Here is an 18,843-nt window from a genome sequence, read left to right as displayed (position 1 = left end):
CACTTCAAAGTGAGCAATGTTTATGCGTTCGACTTATTTATTTATTTTTCTTGTGCTTTTCTGCAGTCCTCAAGGCGGCTTCCACCCATTCTGACATTTTTATTATCTCTCCAATCTGCAAGGATTTTAGGCACACTAGCCGAATCTTACAGCCTAGCGCCCCACCCTGCCCCCACCTCAACCCTCCCCAAACACCCAATTAAATATTACACATTTATAACAACAGATTTTAGATGAAAAAGGACATTCAAAGTACATTCCTCTGAGGTTAAAATATCCCAACTCGTATTGTATATTTACATGCAACACTATGGCGTCATTCACTAGGCCAATACTATGGCCTATTGAAAAGTGCTTTAGGTGTGGGCTTAGCCCTAAGAAACAAAATAGTACAACTTGTGACGAGGGAGGGGGGGGGGTGGATCTTAGTTTGAAAATCTTGTAATGGCTTCGAGCAGGAAGTTCGCAGGCGTGGCGTTTTAGAAGTTGGTGGCACGAGGATTGGTCGAAAATGAGGATATATGTAAGTGATATATGCTGGAGATGATTAATCGAGAATTTCTAGTAAAATGTTTATGCAGAGTAAATTCTTGTGGGGCTTCTTTGGCAGTTTACAGTAGAGATGTTTTCGTTGCACGCCGAGCACATTTTTGATGTTGGGTCTTGCCGGCAGTTTACAACCGAGAAGATTCCGCTGCACGCCGAATCGTATACATTGGTGAAGCCTGGAAAGGTTAATAATGTCGGCGCAGCTTGCAGGCGCGGTATTGCTGAGAATTATCGTGTCGGGGGAAATATTATTAGAAAACTGAAGAACAAGTACCGGTAAGTTGTCATACTGCCCTATATAATGACAGCATCTCTTTAAATATCGGGTGCTACTGACAGGTTATAATGAAGAAGGTCTTGCCCTAAGCGATTTGAAGAGTAAATAGTGGTGAATATCGATGTAGGTTAGTATTATTTAAAATAAAAAATTTTGTATAGATTTATGGAGCAATTGGCCAATATACAAATATATATTTATACTGTCTGTGGCCACGTTGCAGTGATCTCTTTAAGGTGATGGTTGGTATACGGAGATGTTTAGAACAGGAGTTGTAGAGTGGACAATTGAAAACTAAGTGGATAGGTACATTTATAATAATTTTTTCGAGTCAAAGGAGATAGTTTACTTTTTTATAATTATTTTATAATTGCTCTATAATAATTATTTATAGTTATATATATATTTTTTTTTTTTTTTACAGATTACACATGAGCATTTTTCATGCAGTGGAACTTTGGCAGCTAAGGAGTATTCGGATCTGGATATATTTAGGATTCTTTATAGAACAATGATATCTGATGTTCACTGAGATAATATTTAATGGGTGGTGAGGAAGATGTATTATTAGGATATGTATTTAAGGGTTTAATTTATCCCCTGAAGATGGCATATGGTCGTCAAAACTAGGGCCCTAGTTGGGATTGCGATGAGGTTATTTTTCGTGGGAGGTGAGTATATGGATATTATTCAGCGCCATTGTTGCTATCCCGAAGACTCGCACACTGGTAGCCGGCCAGCGTGCACAACTTACTTCAGCTTGGGAGCTGAAGTAAGTTGTGAAACAAAGGAAAACAAATTAAATAGTAGGGTTTAGAGGGTGGGGAGGAGAGAGCAAGAGGGAAGGAATCTAGGTAGGGGGGTAGGGAAGTTCTCTCCCAGTCCGCTCCTTAAAATCCGGCACGCATGTGCACATGGCCCATGGATTTTTTGCCATGCACGCACATGTTATAAAATCAGCACATCCATGTGTGCGCGCCAAGAAGCGCATGCACATGGTCACACACGTGCACAATGGATAATCTATCCCACATTCTCTCACACACACATACACTGTGCATCTCTCTCACTCACACACACACACTCTCTCTCTCACTCTCACACACCCACACATACTCCATCTCACTCTCACACACACACACTACTCCTCTCACACACACACTCTCTCTCACTCTCACACACCCACACATACTCCATCTCACTCTCACACACACACACACACTACTCCTCTCACACACACACTCTCTCTCACTCTCACACACCCACACATACTCCATCTCACTCTCACACACACACACACACTACTCCTCTCACACACTCTCTCTCTCTCACTCACTCACTTCAGGACCTGCCTGCCTCCTTAGTTTTTTTGGCCCCTGGCAGAATGGGCTCCACTGGATCCTCTCTCTTCCCTGTGTTTCTTAGACTGCCAGCAGTCCCACCGGTGCCAGACTCTCACCTTTTTTTTTTTCTTAGGCTACTGGAGGGATGAGCTCTGCTGTCAGCCCCCACCAGGGCCAATCTCTTGCCTTTGCTTCCTAGGCCACCAGAGGGAAGGGCTCTGCCAACAGGCCCACTAGGACTTCTCTCTCTCATCTTCCTTTCTTTGGCCACGGCAGCTACTCAGCACCTCTCCCGCTCTTCTGCTGATGCCACTCCCTCAGTTTTCATATCGCAAAGAGAGAAATCCTCAGCAGCCGTATCTGCCGCCAGTGAGCTGGGACGCTTCTGCGAGTGCTGATCGTTGTCGGGCCAGTCACCATCATTTATGTATTTGGGTTTATTACCTGCATTTCGAATATTAAACTTCAGGCAAAGCTGTTTACAGGACATTAGCATAGCAGCAGGTGATGCCGCCCCCACCACCTCCACCCCACCTCGCTGGCGCAAATTTCTATGACCAACGGAGAGGGAAGGTAAACGAGGAGAATATTGCACTTTCTGGACCTCTGGCCTTCTGCCATTTCTGACCTGGAAATGAGAGCACGTGGAGGGGGGCCACGTTCAGAGCCACTTGCCTGGTTAAACTGGCCCGTCTCTCCTCTCTGCCCGGTAACGGCGCACGCCGGCTCCCGCCGCGCACGTGCGTTTAGTAGGCTTCCCAAGGATGGGGAGAGGAATGGGTTCGGCAAAAAACACGTGGACAGGATTTTCAAACCGATGCGGGTGGTTTTCCTGAAAGACGCTGGCTCGCGGGAGACGCGGGTGGGGCACACTCAGTACCCACGCAGTCTCTCTTTTGAAAACAAGTCCCGCGAGGGAAACGGGCATAGAGCACCTACAGAACCTGCAGCTATGCAGCGCTGTCCGATGATTACCTCCTAACAGAAAGGCCGGAACCAATAAATCAGAAAAGGTGGCAGTTTGACAGCTTTCTGCCTCCAAGCTTTTGAAATATCCTCCTGCTCAGCCACTTATATTGATAAGAGTTTATGCCGCTATTAATCACTTCTACCGCGCTACTAGATGCAGGCAACTCTGACCACTGACGTACGAGAGACCAGAGCGCGAGTCCGGGATCTACTACTCCCCCAGGCCGGCTGGGGATGCCGCGGAGATACCAGCATATGGCACCAGTGGTGATACCTGGGAGCACACGTACTGGCTGCCAGAGTACGGCGCAGTCTGTGACCACGGCACCAGGACTGTTGCTGCGATGGGCGAGTTAATGGAGAAGGGGGTGAGGTGCTTCACAAATGGGAGAAACCACAGAGTACTTGCAAAATGAAGGCTTGCGGCACGTTAGGGCCTGTAGAAATCAGCTCTGATATAAGCTGGGAGCCCAAGGAGCAGGAGGAAACCATTAACTTGTGAAAATAAACAAACAAAAATACCAAACAGATCCAATACAGCCCTGTGGCTTGGCTGCAGCACCACTGGAGATTCGGATTTTCAAGTTCAGTTCTCCTCAGTAGGATCAACAGAGCTCAGGCCTCTACGGAGGGGGGAGAGGCAGTTACCCCTGCTGCAGGAACAGGAGCAGTGCCAAGAGAGAGCCCTGCAGCGCCCCCCCCCCCCCCCCAGCTCTGTCACCTGGGCAGGCCACCTGTGGCGAGAAGCAGGAGGCTGACTATTGCTGAAATGACTTGAGCTAGGGGAGCTGATATAAAAAACTCAAAGGAACTGTTGTCCGACTAATTGCACTATCTTATAATTTGCTTAATTTCATATACACTAGGTAAATATGTAAATTTGCTTAATTTCATATACACTAGGTAAATATGTAAATTTGCTTAATTTCATATACACTAGGTAAATTTGTACATAATTCTTATCCTGTAAGCACTCTCTCCCCCTTTTGCTCTCCTCTCCCATTAGAATTTGTTTAACTCAACTTTTAGAATTTATTAGAATTTGACTTATTTTTCTCTAACTGCCGAGTTCTACATTCCCTGTTATAATGTAACTTTTGTTTTTGTTTGCTCTGTTAACTGGTTCCCCCTAGTTTGCTGTAAACCGGTACGATAAGACCTGGTCTTGAGCATCGGTATATTAAAAGAATTTAAATAAATAAATAAATAAATAAATAAATAAATAAATAAAAGAGGGGAAACATCCCCTGGGAATCCGTGCGTGAAGGCTCAAGGCTCCCGATCCTAGCCCTGGTTCCGATTGGGACCCTCCCTCCCCAAAAGCAAACCGGGCCATAGCAGTGAGGAGAGGAGAGCCATAATCAGAGGCACATGTAACCATACAAGAAAGATAAGAATGATGACTAAAGAACAGGAGCAGAGACAACGGGAAAGCTAAGATACTCAGCAAGTTTAATTCCTTAGAGTCAGGGATTGTGACATGATTGATTTACTGAGGCCTAAATCCTTCCAGACAGAACCAGCCGGTGCACGGATCCCGGACTGCAGCCGCTGTCCCGTGTCACCAGCAACTCTGCCACGCCGCGCCGTGCCTGTCTACTTCTGCTCTAGAAATGCCAAGCGAGAGTCCCTCCCTCCCCCGAGCCAGCAATTAGTGCGGCTATCCTTCCAAAAAGCCACAAGCCTAAAGAAAAAGGAGAGCCCAGGGGAGAAGTCCCTGGCCGGGAGTCTGGAACAGATCCTAGTGTTTTCGAATCTGAAAAAAAACAAAACAAAAAAAACCCACCACCCATAAAGACCATAATGGCCTCACTATGCAGCTCCTGCCCACCTTCCCTAACACAGAGCCCCCAGCTGTGCCCCAGCTCACCTGACAGAAAAAGCAGGCCTGCTCTGGACTAAAGCACTTAACGACAAAGGGCGACCTCAAATCCCGCCGTGCGACTGATTCCCATGCTCCCCGGCACCTAGCCAGCCAGCCGGCCAGTCCAGTTTGTGAACCCTGACACTGGTGAGCAGCTCACATTTGTGGCACTGCACTGGAGCCTTCACTAGACCCCACCCTAGAGGTGCGCACCTCCCAGCTCCTACCTGCAGACCTCCCCAACCTGCACAGGACAGCGAGCTCCAGCTCTCAATTCTCAAACCACTGGATTTACTCATGGAATCCTCAATAAAAGGACATCAATAAATGCAACAAATAAATAAATAAACAAATAAAACATAAAAATAGTAACCCAAAACTCAATCAAACAAAAAAAATCAACCAAAATTACCAGCACATCTGACTTAGGGCCTGATTCACAAAGCGTTCTCTCCTATTCTGAATCTATGGTTCTAAGTTTAGAGAATTGGGTCCTTAGTGTCTGTAAGCGCAGGACGTCACACAGGAAGGACTTTGCTTTTGCATGGTTTGGTATGAAATGCAGCTTGACCACAACCCCAAACTCCGGTTTCTTTCCGCACACCTTGCGCACCGTCAGAAAGAGGGCTCCGTCTACTGAGATGCCGCTGTAGTTTCAATCAGGACAAAACCACTGCCGTTAAAATAAAAAGAAAAATGTGCCATTGTTTTAGAGACGCAATAGCCTGATGCGCTGTCATTTGGACTAATGTAGTAACTGAGTTAATCGACTTGGATACAAGGGGGGGGGGGGCCAGGTTTCCAAAGCATTTACCCCTGTAAGCGGCTCCCTCCAATTGCAAAAGGGCTTTCTGAGAACTGCCCACTACGTACGCAAGTAACAGGAAGCGAGCCGTCCCACAATCTGCAGACTCTTACCCACATTTTGGTGGAGCTGTTTCTCAGGGTGGGGGGGGTCAGGCCAGAGGCGGCAATAACACACCTGGTTTTATATTTTCAAAACTGCCTGTGTTACTTTTCATGAAGGGAAAAAAAAAAAAAAAAGCAGGAGCAAAGATCCGCGGGCACTTTTTCCTGGGAAGTTTTCAAAGGAGAAGTTCAGACGAAACTTTTGGCCTTGAGAACTGGCGGAAAAAAACCCAAAACGGTGGGAAAACGTAACCGTGGACTTTGCGTCGAAGTTTTGAATGGTTTTGAAAATCGTCCTCTTGGAAATAAAGGTCAACAAGCAAGTTGACACCGTTTTAATGAGTACCTCAGCGCTCCCTTCATCATTTTGGTACAAAATGAGTTAAGATAAGGATCAACCCTCACAGACACAAGGTCACTCATTGCAGAGAAGAGCAAGACGATCCATCAGTGCATGTGCAACATGGGAAGCACCATGATACACGAGCTGAGGATGATGGATGTTTTCACAGCCCAGTGAAGAGACAAAGAATGCCCGGCTCCTGGTGAGGCCATAGCTCTTAGGGAGGACTAAGGAGAATCTCAACAGCAGAGTCCCACCCCAGCGAGACGGGATCCCAAGTTAGAACTGCGACTAAGAATGGAAACCCTCCCCTAGTGTAACCCGGCAATACCAAGGATCCGGTGAGGGTAAGCCTTGAAAGGAGGGGGATTTGTGAGATCTGTAAAATCTATAAAGGCGGGGAGAAGCAAGACGCTTGGTTATGAAAGTCTAAACCACCCAAGAATGTAAAACATTCAAAATTAAAATGATCAAATACTTGGAAACAAATGCAAAGGGACTGAAAAGAGACCTGGGTTAGGCCTTTAACTGCAGTTTCTGCTGATTGTCTCCCTTAGCTTTCTCAGTTCTTCGCAAACTCATCCACCCAATCCTTTCACTTCACAACTTTGAAAAACAAACACCCCCAGCACTCATCCAGCCTGCAAGTCACCGGCATATTCATCCTTAGCTCATTCTGCACTGACCCGAGAGAGAGGGAACATAGCTCCGGGAAGTCAGTTGGTAAAAAGGTATCACCCATACCTTGTACATTAATCTTTTTAAGGAATGCTGGAAATAATTATGAAAAAAGGATGTATCTCTAGGCACTATAACGCTCCAAACATGGGATGGGAAGTCACCAAATTTGGCATACAAGAAGAAAATGGAAATATCTCAGAGGAGTTTGAGAACTGGAAACGTTGGGCCGGCATTTACAGAAAACTAAGCCTCCCAAAAAATATCCATTGTGTTCCATGGAAAACAGTTAGAGGACTGCACATTACTCCAAAAGCCTTCCTCACTCTTTCAACATTTTGACACAGCTCAATATAGGCAGAAGAGAGGGAAAATAACTGTAGCAGCTGATGAAAAATGATGCCAAAAGGTACAATCCAAGCCACTGTCTCCCAAATCCCCTCACACTCACACACACACACAGCCACTCACCCCCAATCTACACCTACCCATAGCCCCATATGCAACCCCACATACATACCCTATACATACACATATGCTCAACCACATCCCGATGCACACACACAGCTACCTCCTCCCATACACCTACCCCCACATCCCCACTCACCTACCACTCACACAGCCACTCAACCCCAATCTACACCTACCCATAGCCCCATATGCAACCCCACATACATACCCTATACATATACACATGCTCAACCACATCCAGATGCACACACACACACCTACCTCCTCCCATACAGTGACCCATACATCCCCACTCACCTACCACTCACACACACAGCCACTCACCCCCAATCTACACCTACCCATAGCCCCATATGCAACCCCACATACATACCCCATACATATACATATGCTCAACCACATCCCGATGCACACACACACCTACCTCCTCCCATACACCTACCCCCACATTCCCACTCACCTACCACTCACACAGCCACTCACCCGCAATCTACACCTACCCATAGCCCCATATGCAACCCCACATACATACCCTATACATACACATATGCTCAACCACATCCCGATGCACGCACACACCTACCTCCTCCCATACACCTACCCCCACATCCCCACTCACCTACCACTCACACACACAGCCACTCACCCCAATCTACACACACCCATAGCCCCATATGCAACCCCACACATACCCCATACATATACATATGCTCAACCACTTCCCGATGCACGCACACACCTACCTCCTCCCATACATCCCCACTCACCTACCACTCACACACACAGCCACTCACCCCCAATCTATACACACCCATAGCCCCATATGCAACCCCACACATACCCCATACATATACATATGCCCAACCACATCCCGATGCACACACACACCTACCTCTTCCCATACACCTACCCACACATCCCCACTCACCTACCACTCACACACACAGCCACTCACCCCAATCTACACACACCCATAGCCCCATATGCAACCCCACACATACCCCATACATATACATATGCTCAACCACATCCTGATGCACACACACACCTACCTCCTCCCATACACCTACCCCCACATTCCCACTCACCTACCACTCACACAGCCACTCACCCGCAATCTACACCTACCCATAGCCCCATATGCAACCCCACATACATACCCTATACATACACATATGCTCAACCACATCCTGATGCACACACAGCTACCTCCTCCCATACACCTACCCCCACATCCCCACTCACCTACCACTCACACGCACACACTACTCCTCCGAACAAGCCCATATCTCTCCACACCCCCTCAGATACCTTGATCTCTCCCTCCAACAAAGTGGAGGGCTTAGGAGCAAATGTTCGAGATAATTAAGCATGGACATAAACAAAATGTTTCATTCTGAAATGGTCCCGACTCTTCTTTGCACGCAGATTTTTCTCTCCTTTGTAAATCGGGACATTAAGGACTGAGAGCATGTTACAATAATGGGGCACGGCCTGTGCACAAAACGTAATGGAAGGAGCCTCTCACCCTCTCCTACAACAAACCTGTGCTGGAAAGCGTTCCCAAAGCCATGCCTGTACATGCTTTCCCCGGTTGTGTCTCTGTAAATGGGCTGCACGGACTGCCGTGCCAGCCCTCCATTCTCCTAAGACGAATGGAAGGAGCCTGTGAAAAGTAAACACCGAAGGGGAACAGGCAGTTCTCATTAAGACTTTAATAACATTTTCAAAATTTTATGTGAGATGCAAAAAGAAATGAGGGTGGTGGAATTATTGCACAGAAAATAAATAAATAAATAAAACCAGAGATACTGCAGGCAGCCCAACAAGTCACCCACGGCTTCATATTATACAGCATAAAATGGGCAATACTCCCAAATCTGGATGTGCTGACAAATTATAGGACCTCCTGGAACAGGGCACCATATAGATAGAAAGTAAATAAACCACAATTATTGAGAAACTCCATTTGCTACCACAGCATGGCCAAGCGTCTGAGTTTGTTACTGAAGCAAGAGAAATTCAGTGTTACAGTGTGACCGGCCCCTGTCTCGTGCCATGAACACCATTGGAGGTGCCATGGGTCGGGATCCTGGTCCAGATGGGGGGAGGGGAGGAGAAGTTAATCTCCAGTGGCGCAATCACCAAAAATAAAAGGACGCCAAATGTGGTATTCAGATTAAAGCATTTACTGCAGCTTCTAAAAAACAGCATCCAGCCCAATATCATTCAAAAATCAGCATCAGCCAACAGTCACACTGAAAAAATGGTTCATTACCCATGAACCGTGTACCATAATCCACAGCAAAAATCCCAAACCGTGGGCTATCAACTCTCAATTTGTAATCCAAATCCAACTCTGCTCAGATGTCTCTAATGCAAGAGTCCATCCTGTCGTCTTAGTTGTCTCCACTACCAGAGTCCAAAATACAAATCTCTTCCCCCTTGCTTTTCTGGTCACTTGGGCAAAAATAAATCTGATCCAGTCTGTTGGGATATGGGGGGGGGGGGGGGGGCCTTCCCTCTGGACTGACCAAATTTCCAAAATTCTTTTTCAGATCTCCGAGTCCTGGTCCCAAGACTCAAATAACCTCAAAATCCTTCCAAAATCTAAAAAAAATCCAAACATCACTGAATTGAGATCCTGAGGGGAATCTCCAGCTTCTTCTCCTCCAACCACTTCATGCTTGAGATTCTGGGGGAATCTCTATCTCCAACCCTCTGCGGGTCTCTCCTTCCCTCTGACTCGTACAGCCGTACCTAACCCTATGAAGCAGCGGTTCTCAACCAGTCTGTCGCCAAACTTCCCAGACCCCCCGCTGGCCCAGCTGCTCCCCCTGCCCCAGCAAAATAGGAATTCATCCTCTGCCTGGGCTTAAAATGCTGACAGCACTGGCGGAAGGCGGCAGGAGAGCTGGAGTCAGCGGCACCAGCATGGTCTCCTCTTCCCGCCCCCCCCCCCCCCCCCGCGGCCCGGAAGAGGAAGTGGCGTGCAGCGGCTGCACGCGCGAAAAGAAGAGACCATGCTGGTGCGGGCCCCATTGGTCCGAAGAACATAAGAAATTGCCAAGCTGGGTCAGACCAAGGGTCCTTCAAACCCAGCATCCTGTTTCCAACAGAGGCCAAACCAGGCCACAAGAACCTGGCAAGTACCCAAACACTAAGAAGATCCCATGCTACTGATGCAATTAATAGCAGTGGCTATTCCCTAAGTAAACTTGATTAATAGCCCTTAATGAACTTCTCCTCCAAGAACTTATCCAAACCTTCTTTGAACCCAGCTACACTAACTGCACTAACCACATCCTCTGGCAACAAATTCCAGAAGAGAAGATAGGCGCGGCCTGAAGAATGAGCAACGCAGCGCGAAGCACAAGAGGAACAACGTCAGCCTCCGCGGCCGATGGAGCTCCTTTCTCGAGGCCGCGAGGGCTGAAAGTGGAGGAGGCTGCTGCTGCGGCTAACGCTGGAAATGGAGCAGGATGCTGCTGCCGCTAGTTCGGTGGGGGGAGAGAGAGTGAGTGAGAAAGCATATCTGTTTGAGATTGTGTGTGTGTGTGTGAGAGAGACGGCATGTATGTAAATGAGTGATTGACATCCTATATGTGTAAGTTTGTGATTGAAAATTCTGTGAAAGAGAGCCTGTGTGTGTGATTGAGATCCTTTGTGTGTGAGAGAGATAGCATGAAAGTAAGTCTATGATTGAGAACCTGTTTAAGTAAGTGAGAGAGATCATGTGTATGTATGATTAAGAGCCTCTCTGTATAAGTAAGAGAGAGAGCATGTGTGTCTACGTGCAACTGAGAGACTGTTTAGGTGAGAGTGTACGTGAGTATGTGATTGAGAGCCTGTGTGTGATAGAAAGTGAGAGAGAGCATGTGTGTCTATGTGCAACCCAGAGACTGTTTAGGTGAGAGTGTATGTGAGTATGTGATTGAGAGCCTGTGTGTGATAGAAAGTGAGAGAGCATGCGTGTAAGTGTGTGAATGAGAGCCTGTGTGTGATAGAAAGTGAGAGAGAGCATGTGTGTAAGTGTGTGAATGAGAGTCTGTCTATGTGGGCGAGAGAAAGGGACAGCATGTATGTGTGTGATTGAAAGCCTGTGTGTGTATATATGTGTGAAAAGACAGACGCATGTGTGCAAATGTGTGATTAAGCGCCTATAAAAGTGAGAGACAAAAAGCATGTGTATATGTGGTGATTGAGAGCCAGTGTGAGAGAGAGGAGAAAGTTGAAAGCAAACCATCCTTCCTCCTGCTAATTCAAAACAATCTCAGGGCAGCTGGATATAAAATGCTCCCAGGTATGCAGAGCAAAACATTTTTGCACCCTTATTATTTTTCATTACTGGGTCTTTGTGTCTGCTATTTTGAAATATTTTATTGGTATCTAGAAATTTTTGATATGAGTTTTTAATTATTGGATATTTCATTCATCAGCTGTTTCAAAATAATCTGTTCTTTTTGTTAGTATGGTTTTGCTGCTATTGATTTTATATTTCTTGATTTGTTTTATAAGGATGGGTGATGTTTCTTTTTTTCCTTTGTTACACTGCATACAGTCTCTCTGGCTTGTTGCGGTTTCCAGTTCAGTTTTTGTTTGCATGTTTCTAGTTATGCTTTATGGTCTCTTTATTCTTTGTTAGGTGAGGGTCAGCACATGTGATTTAGGTGAGGTTTTCTGCTGGCGTGTAGTTTCTGTGTAGGGCTCTATAGTAGCCTGGCGTGTTCCGTTTTCCTAATAGGAGGTGTATTGGTGTCTTAAGGCCTGGTGTAATATTTTCAGTGTTGCCTTTTCTTAGGTAAGGTGGTTACTGTTTAAGTGCTGGAAATTGGTGCTGTTTTGGTGTGGGACGTTTAATATTTATGCAATTTCTGTTCAGACAGAATATGTATCTTTCCCTTGTGTCATTCTTAACAATAAAAGTAATACTGGGCCTTTATTTTTTATTTCCGCCGTGAATTGTAATGAGCAGTGTGTCACACATGTGAGCATGGCCTGTCAGGTGTGTCACCATGGGAAAAAGGTTGAGAACCATTGCTATAAAGAACTGAGCATGCTCCAAAGGATTATATACCCCAAGAAGCATATCCCCTAAAAAGGGGAGGATTCAAAAATACAAAAACCAATGCCTAATGATGGAAAAATACTGGGGATTGGATTAATGACGGGCAAAGCCCCTGGCACAATAGCATTTACTGCTACCTGGTTCTTTTGCTTTTACTTTCAGTTCTGGTTATCTACAATTTCCAGGGGCTCATGCTGGATTACAAGAAAACAGTCTCGCAGAAAGCAAACCTTGGCTTTATAATATTATGATGCATGCAAAAATCAGCAGTATGACAACTATACAGGTTTGAAAAAAAAAAAAGCACCCAAATATTCAGTGCACATGCTGCTTTTTTTTTTTTCTTTTCTGCACTGAATTTTACGCTATTTGGAATCTAAGCTTGCATTCCCTAATGGTTTTCGAATACTTTCATTAAGGTTTTCCATTCTCTTGCTTGCCCCGAATCCTTTTCTATGTAAGTGAATAAATACGGAAAGCTGTCCTGTGTTTCCATCACGCTTGCCAACTGTGATCTTACAACGAAAATATTTTGGGAGTTTGCTGCAAACACACACACACAAAAAAAAAAATTTAGCAAGGCCTACTCTGTTTTTCCATTGAAAAAGAATCAGTGACATGAAACAGAAAGTATCTTTAAGAGCGCAAGATGGTGGAAGACTAAGAATAGATCATTTTGATCAATTTCACAGTGCCCTCCCTCTGTTTCCAATTATCAAGAGCAAATTAAATCACCTACAGTGTGCAAACAAAATCCTAGGAAGGATGCTGTGGTGAGTGCCCATGTAGTGCCTTGGTAGAGCTAGCATCAGAAAGAGGCGGTGAATGGCTGCCGGATATCTTGGTTTCACACAGCTCGGATAAGTGACTGTAGTGGGCTGAGCCCTAGATTCTCTCTGTGTGGCAGCACAGTACTGTATAAGGGACGCTATCTGCTTGCATCGACTTGAGGATGGGAATCAGTAGAGGTTTGGGAGTTTGGAGCACTGGCCCAGAAGAACTGGGTTTAATTCCTGAGTCAGGGCTTCTGCTCCCCAGGCTGGGGGTGGAGGCCATTCCAGTCACCGTACAACTGACATCCGATGACTGGATTTAGGTCTGTGAAGGCAGGGATGCAGAAGATGCTCTGCTGCATGGGTCAAGTGAGCTGGGATGGATATAAAATAGCGGGGAAAAATATTTGAAAAGTTGCAAATGAAGGTTTATGATTCCAGATCTAAGCCCTGAGCGAAACCGAGCTGAAAGTCCAAAGGATGTGCATTCTAGTTCAAGTATTGGCTAATGTGTATTGAAATAACTGTATTTTAAGTTAAAAAAAAATAAAGCTGGTAGCCTCTGAGTCTGGCGACGCACAGGGCACTATACAAGAGTTCATTAAGAAGTAGTATATAGAAGTAAAAATCAATTGTTCAGGAACCTCTCCAGAGACACACATACCTGAGCTTTTGACCAGAGAAGTTGAACTTTTTATTTCTTAGCCAAAATATAGACTTACTTCTTACTGCTATTGGTCTATTTTCCGCTGTACTTCCTCTGCTGTATGATTTTAACTCTCTATATCTTTATTCTGGCTTGTGGTTTTAGAATCTTGGCTAGTGTGTATTGAAATAACTGTGTTTATAATTTATAGAAGAAAGGGCTGATTTCTGCAGGAGCTGTTTGTTCCCTCCCACCCTGCCCCAAATCTACCCACCCATCCCTAGGGTGTATTATTTTCCTTAAATAGTTCTTCTAAGGACTTGGTTAAGTGAATAATAAGACCTAAGGATCAATCTAACAACATGTATATTAGTCAGGATTAGCAGAATGGCTTCAATGTAACATTTATGGTGTTTATGTCCCAAGGCATTTGGAGACTTAAGGGTTGTCCAGTTTGTTCTCAGCTGTCTGTAATGAAAAAGCAGGCGATTCATTTGGAAGAGGAACTGTTCAGATTTCAAAAACCTCCCCTATTTTGATGCAATCAGAATACTTTCCCCAGCTTCCACAGAAGTTTAGGAATCCCAAGAATAAATGGTTTATAGTGGGATCTGGTAGAACAAGAATTTGACTATACTATACCCAAGTTCCCCAACTGGACATCATCCTGAATGCCCCCCTCACACAGAGAAGTCAGATGTCCAGGATTCAGAAACCCAGGAATAGTAGATTACTGTGGGCTCTGGCAGAATAAGGCCTGTGATAAAGAGACACTCAATCTCTCCTCAGTTACCCTTACATAATACCGTTTTTGCACTGGATAGTAAAGAAGCTCTAGCAATAGAACATTAAGTGATGTCTGAAAGGGATGCACTCACCCAAAATCCCCTTAAACATTATTAATTGTCATAAGAGAAAGCTCCTTCTTCTGGGGGACTTGGATATCTGAGGAACCAAGCGCCGGCCGTATGGCCATATTGCCGTATTACAAAATGGCGCTGGCCGTATGGCCGGCGCCATTTTGCAATACGATTCGAGTGCAGGAGGTCGCTTCCGGACCCCCGCTGGACTTTTGGCAAGTCTTGTGGGGGTCAGGAGGCCCCCCCCAAGCTGGCCAAAAGTCCCTGGGGATCCAGCGGGGGTCCGGGAGCGATCTCCTGCGCTCGTGACGTCGGGGGACAGGAACCAAAATGGCGCCGGCGCCATTTTGCCCTGTCATATGACAGGGCAAAGGTAGCGCCGGTGCCATTTCTATTAACGCAGCCGTGGCCCGAGAGTGGAAGATCACACTGGGAACCCCCCCCCCCCCACTGGACCCCAGGTAATTTAAGACATTTTGAGGGGGTTCGGGAGGGTGGGGGATTTATTTTAAAGGGTCGGGGTGGGTTTTAGGGTTGTTTTAGTGTGCCGGTTTACGATTTACACGATTTAAAAAAAAAAAAACCAAAACCGCGACGATCCGATTCCCCCCCCCCCAGCCAAAATCGATCGTTAAGACGATCGATCACACGATTCACATCTCTAATAACCAGTAAGAAAGAGGAAGTGATAATCCCCTTGTACAGGCCCTTGGTGAGGCCTCACCTGGATACTGTGTTCAGTTCCAGAGACTGTATCTCAAGAGGGACAGACAGGATGGAGGCGGTCCAGAGAAGGGCGACCAAAATGGTCGGGGGGTCTCTATCAAATGTCTTATGAGGAGAGGCCGAAGGACCTAAATATGTACATCCTGGAGGAGAGGAGGTGCAGGGGAGATACGATACAGGCCTTCAGATACCTGAAAGGTTTTAATGATGCACAATCCTCAAACCTTTGCCTTTGGAAAGGAAATACTAGAACTAGGGGTCACGAAATGAAACTTCAGGGGGGAAGACTCAGAGCCATCATCAGGAAATATTTCTTCATGGAGAGGTTAGTAGATGCCTGGAATGCCCTTCTGGAGGAGGTAAGAAGAGCAAAACAGTCACAGATTGCAAAACACTGTAGATCCCTAAAGGCTAGAGGACAGAAATGAAAAAAAAAGAAAAGAGTGCATGGGGGTAACCCGCTCGGTGCAACAGTTATTACCCTTATCAGACGCACTGGGATTGCTGCCCTCAACAAAAAATCCTTGATATTTTTGATGCAACTGCAACATCACTCTCCACTTTGACAGCTGAGGGGGGGGGGGGGGAAATTGGGATCAGATGGCCAAGTCCAAAAGCAAAACAAGTCAGCATTGCTGGAATTTTTATGAAGGCAGTAATTTTTTGGGGGTTTGACAGTTGCTTTTTGATTGTAAATATTACTACGCTTATCAGAAGGATTGAGGGTAACTGCACGGACTACCCTGAAGAGAAACCTGGGAGAGGTCGATATTACCGTCAGACGGGCTGGATGGACTGTTTGCTCCTTTTCTGCCGTCATTACTATGTTGGTGTGTAAGATGAACCTAAATCAGGCACATTTCAGCCTAGTATGAGTCCAAGAAAAAAACTCTTGCATTTACCCAAGATGTGTGAGAAAAATCCATCAGATTTTATTTATTTATTTATTTATTTTATATACCGACATTCGATCGAGATATCACATCGGTTTCCAGATAACTAAGAGAATAGGGTGGTAACAGCCCTATTTTACATTATAACATTGTAATTAATATAACAAATTATAACAATGTAATAAATATAACAAATTATGACAGAAATAACAGGGTTACATGAAATATTTGATTATAGCATATAACATATGTACAAAAAATGACTTGTTGATGAGGATAATTTATGGTTAAGGATAGCAGGGAGGGTTGAAAGGGGGGAGGAGGGGGAGATGAAAGGGGTTGAAAGGGGGGAGGAGGGGGAGATGGGGATAGGTAGGAGGAAGGTAGTGAAAGGGAGGGAAGAGAGTGACGCGAGTTGCTTGTGTAGGGGGCGTGGTGTGTATCATTTGGGCAGGTTACGTGTCAGGTGGGAAAGCTTTTAAGAACAGCCATGTTTTGAGGTGTTTTTTGAAGCCTTGCAATGAAGGTTCATTTCTGAGACAGGTGGGGAGGGAGTTCCATAAGGTGGGGCCCGCTATTGTTATGGCTCGTTTGCGGGTGACATTGAGGTGTGCAGATTTGAGATTGGGGACGGCTAGGAGGCCAGTCTCAGGTGGATCTGAGAGTTCTTTGTGTGGGGTAAGGATGTATTCCGTTGTTTAGCCAGTTCATATTGTTGTTGTTTATTTTTTTGTGCATGAGGGTGAGGGTTTTATACTGGATTCTTTGTGTAATGGGTAGCCAGTGGAGTTCTTTGAGAGTGGGTGTGATGTGGGAGGATTTTTTGTTGTTAGAGATGATTCTGGCGGCAGCGTTCTGTAGAACTTGGAGGGGTTTGATGTGGATTTCTGGTAGGCCGAGGAGGAGGGAGTTGCAGTAGTCAAGCTTTGAGAAGATAATTGATTGAAGGACTGTTCGGAAGTCGTGCTCTTGGAAGAGGGGTTTGAGTTTTTTTAGTGTCTGAAGTTTGAAGAATCCATCCTTGATTGTATTGGAGATGTGTCGTTTAAAGTTGAGTTACGCCTAGGTTTCTTGTGGACGGCGTGAGTGAGATTTGTGGTATTTGTGGCACTCCCGGGTTGGTTGAGGTTCTTGGGTGGTCAGAGGGGGTGCACTTGAGTGGATAAGAGGGACGGTCATCGTGGATGTGAATGATTTCTGTTTTGGCTTGGTTGATGCATAGTGATAATTGAGATAGCAAGTGGGATAAATTTGAGCTGAGTTTGTTCCATGTGTGAGAAAAATCCATCCGATGTTTTTCCATTGCTTTTGGGAAAATGTGAAAATAAATCCAATATAAAAAAAATACATCAATAGCGAATCCAAGAAAAAACACTGCCTTTGTCAGGATTCACTTGGATTGCTGTTAAGCGTGCCGGCCGCGGCAGACCCGCAGCCCGGCCCACTCACCTCTATCAAACTAATCCAGTGCCTGGTCCCTCGTCCCTGGTGGCGGTGGGCCACCGGCTCCATCCTCGGGCCAGCCCTGGTGCCCCTGGCTCCGCTGTTGATCCCTGTGCTCCGCGTGACCCGCAGAGAGACGCCATCACTCAGTGCTGCGCCCCTCCCTAGGCACACACGTGCACATCCTCCAGCCTTATGAAAGGCCCACGGCGGGAACTTGGCCACCCCCTCGGATGATGACGTCAACGGAGTTCCGGTACTTAAGGCTGGGCTCCGCTCCAAAGGATTGCCTTTGCAACAGGTCTGCACGCTGGTGGTGTGTTGCATCCTGGTGATTCGTCTACGTTCCTGGTTCCTGTTCCTTGTTGTCTTCTGTTCCGGTTCTCCTAGTTCCTGCATTCCTGATTCCTATCAACCCTTAGACTGCTTCCTCGGACACGACCTCTGCTTTGCCTGACCACGTCATTGACTCTCTCCAACCCGGACCTCTGCTTTGCCTGACCATGTCGTTGTCTCTCTCCAAGCCCAGACCTTTGCATTGCCTGACTACGCTATCGACTCTCTCCAAGCCCAGACCACTGCATTGCCTATGTTATTGACTCTCTCCAAACCCAGACCTCTGCATTGCCTGACTACGTCTTCAGCTCTCTCCTCGTCCAGACCTCAGCCTGTCTTGCTACCACTTCCTGATTGCTGCCTGCCCTGGCTGTTAACCACACATGTTTACTTCCGCTTTTGGTGAGGTGTAAGTCTGCATAAATCTCTGTTAATGCCTAAAATGACTGGGTGAGAGGAACTGGGTAAACGGGGGGGAATGCAGGCTGAAGAATCAGAGGAGTCAGGATGACCTCAAGATAGACTGGGCAAACTGGTGGACTAATTGGTAAAACTGGGAATGTCCTTCACACAAGCATGTTTTAAAATCTGCTTTCCTGCACCTGTTAAAGTAGATAAAGTCCTAAGGAGGATACACAAAGTACATTTGCTCAAGTAACGGCTTAAAATTAGGTGCACACATATGTGCAGTAGGC

The 18,843-nt window shown here is 46.0% G+C and overlaps 1 protein-coding gene across 5 annotated transcripts in view; it reads right to left on the bottom strand.

The window, feature by feature from the left end:
- PHACTR2 (phosphatase and actin regulator 2) overlaps positions 1-18,843 on the bottom strand; it is a 323,702-nt gene that overhangs the window by 143,815 nt on the left and 161,044 nt on the right. The gene's annotated exons all lie outside the window — the stretch shown is intronic.

The sequence above is a fragment of the Rhinatrema bivittatum genome, chromosome 3 (assembly GCF_901001135.1).
Source record: "Rhinatrema bivittatum chromosome 3, aRhiBiv1.1, whole genome shotgun sequence".
Lineage (NCBI taxonomy): Eukaryota > Metazoa > Chordata > Amphibia > Gymnophiona > Rhinatrematidae > Rhinatrema > Rhinatrema bivittatum.
This window is presented reverse-complemented; position numbering and strand designations above follow the sequence as displayed.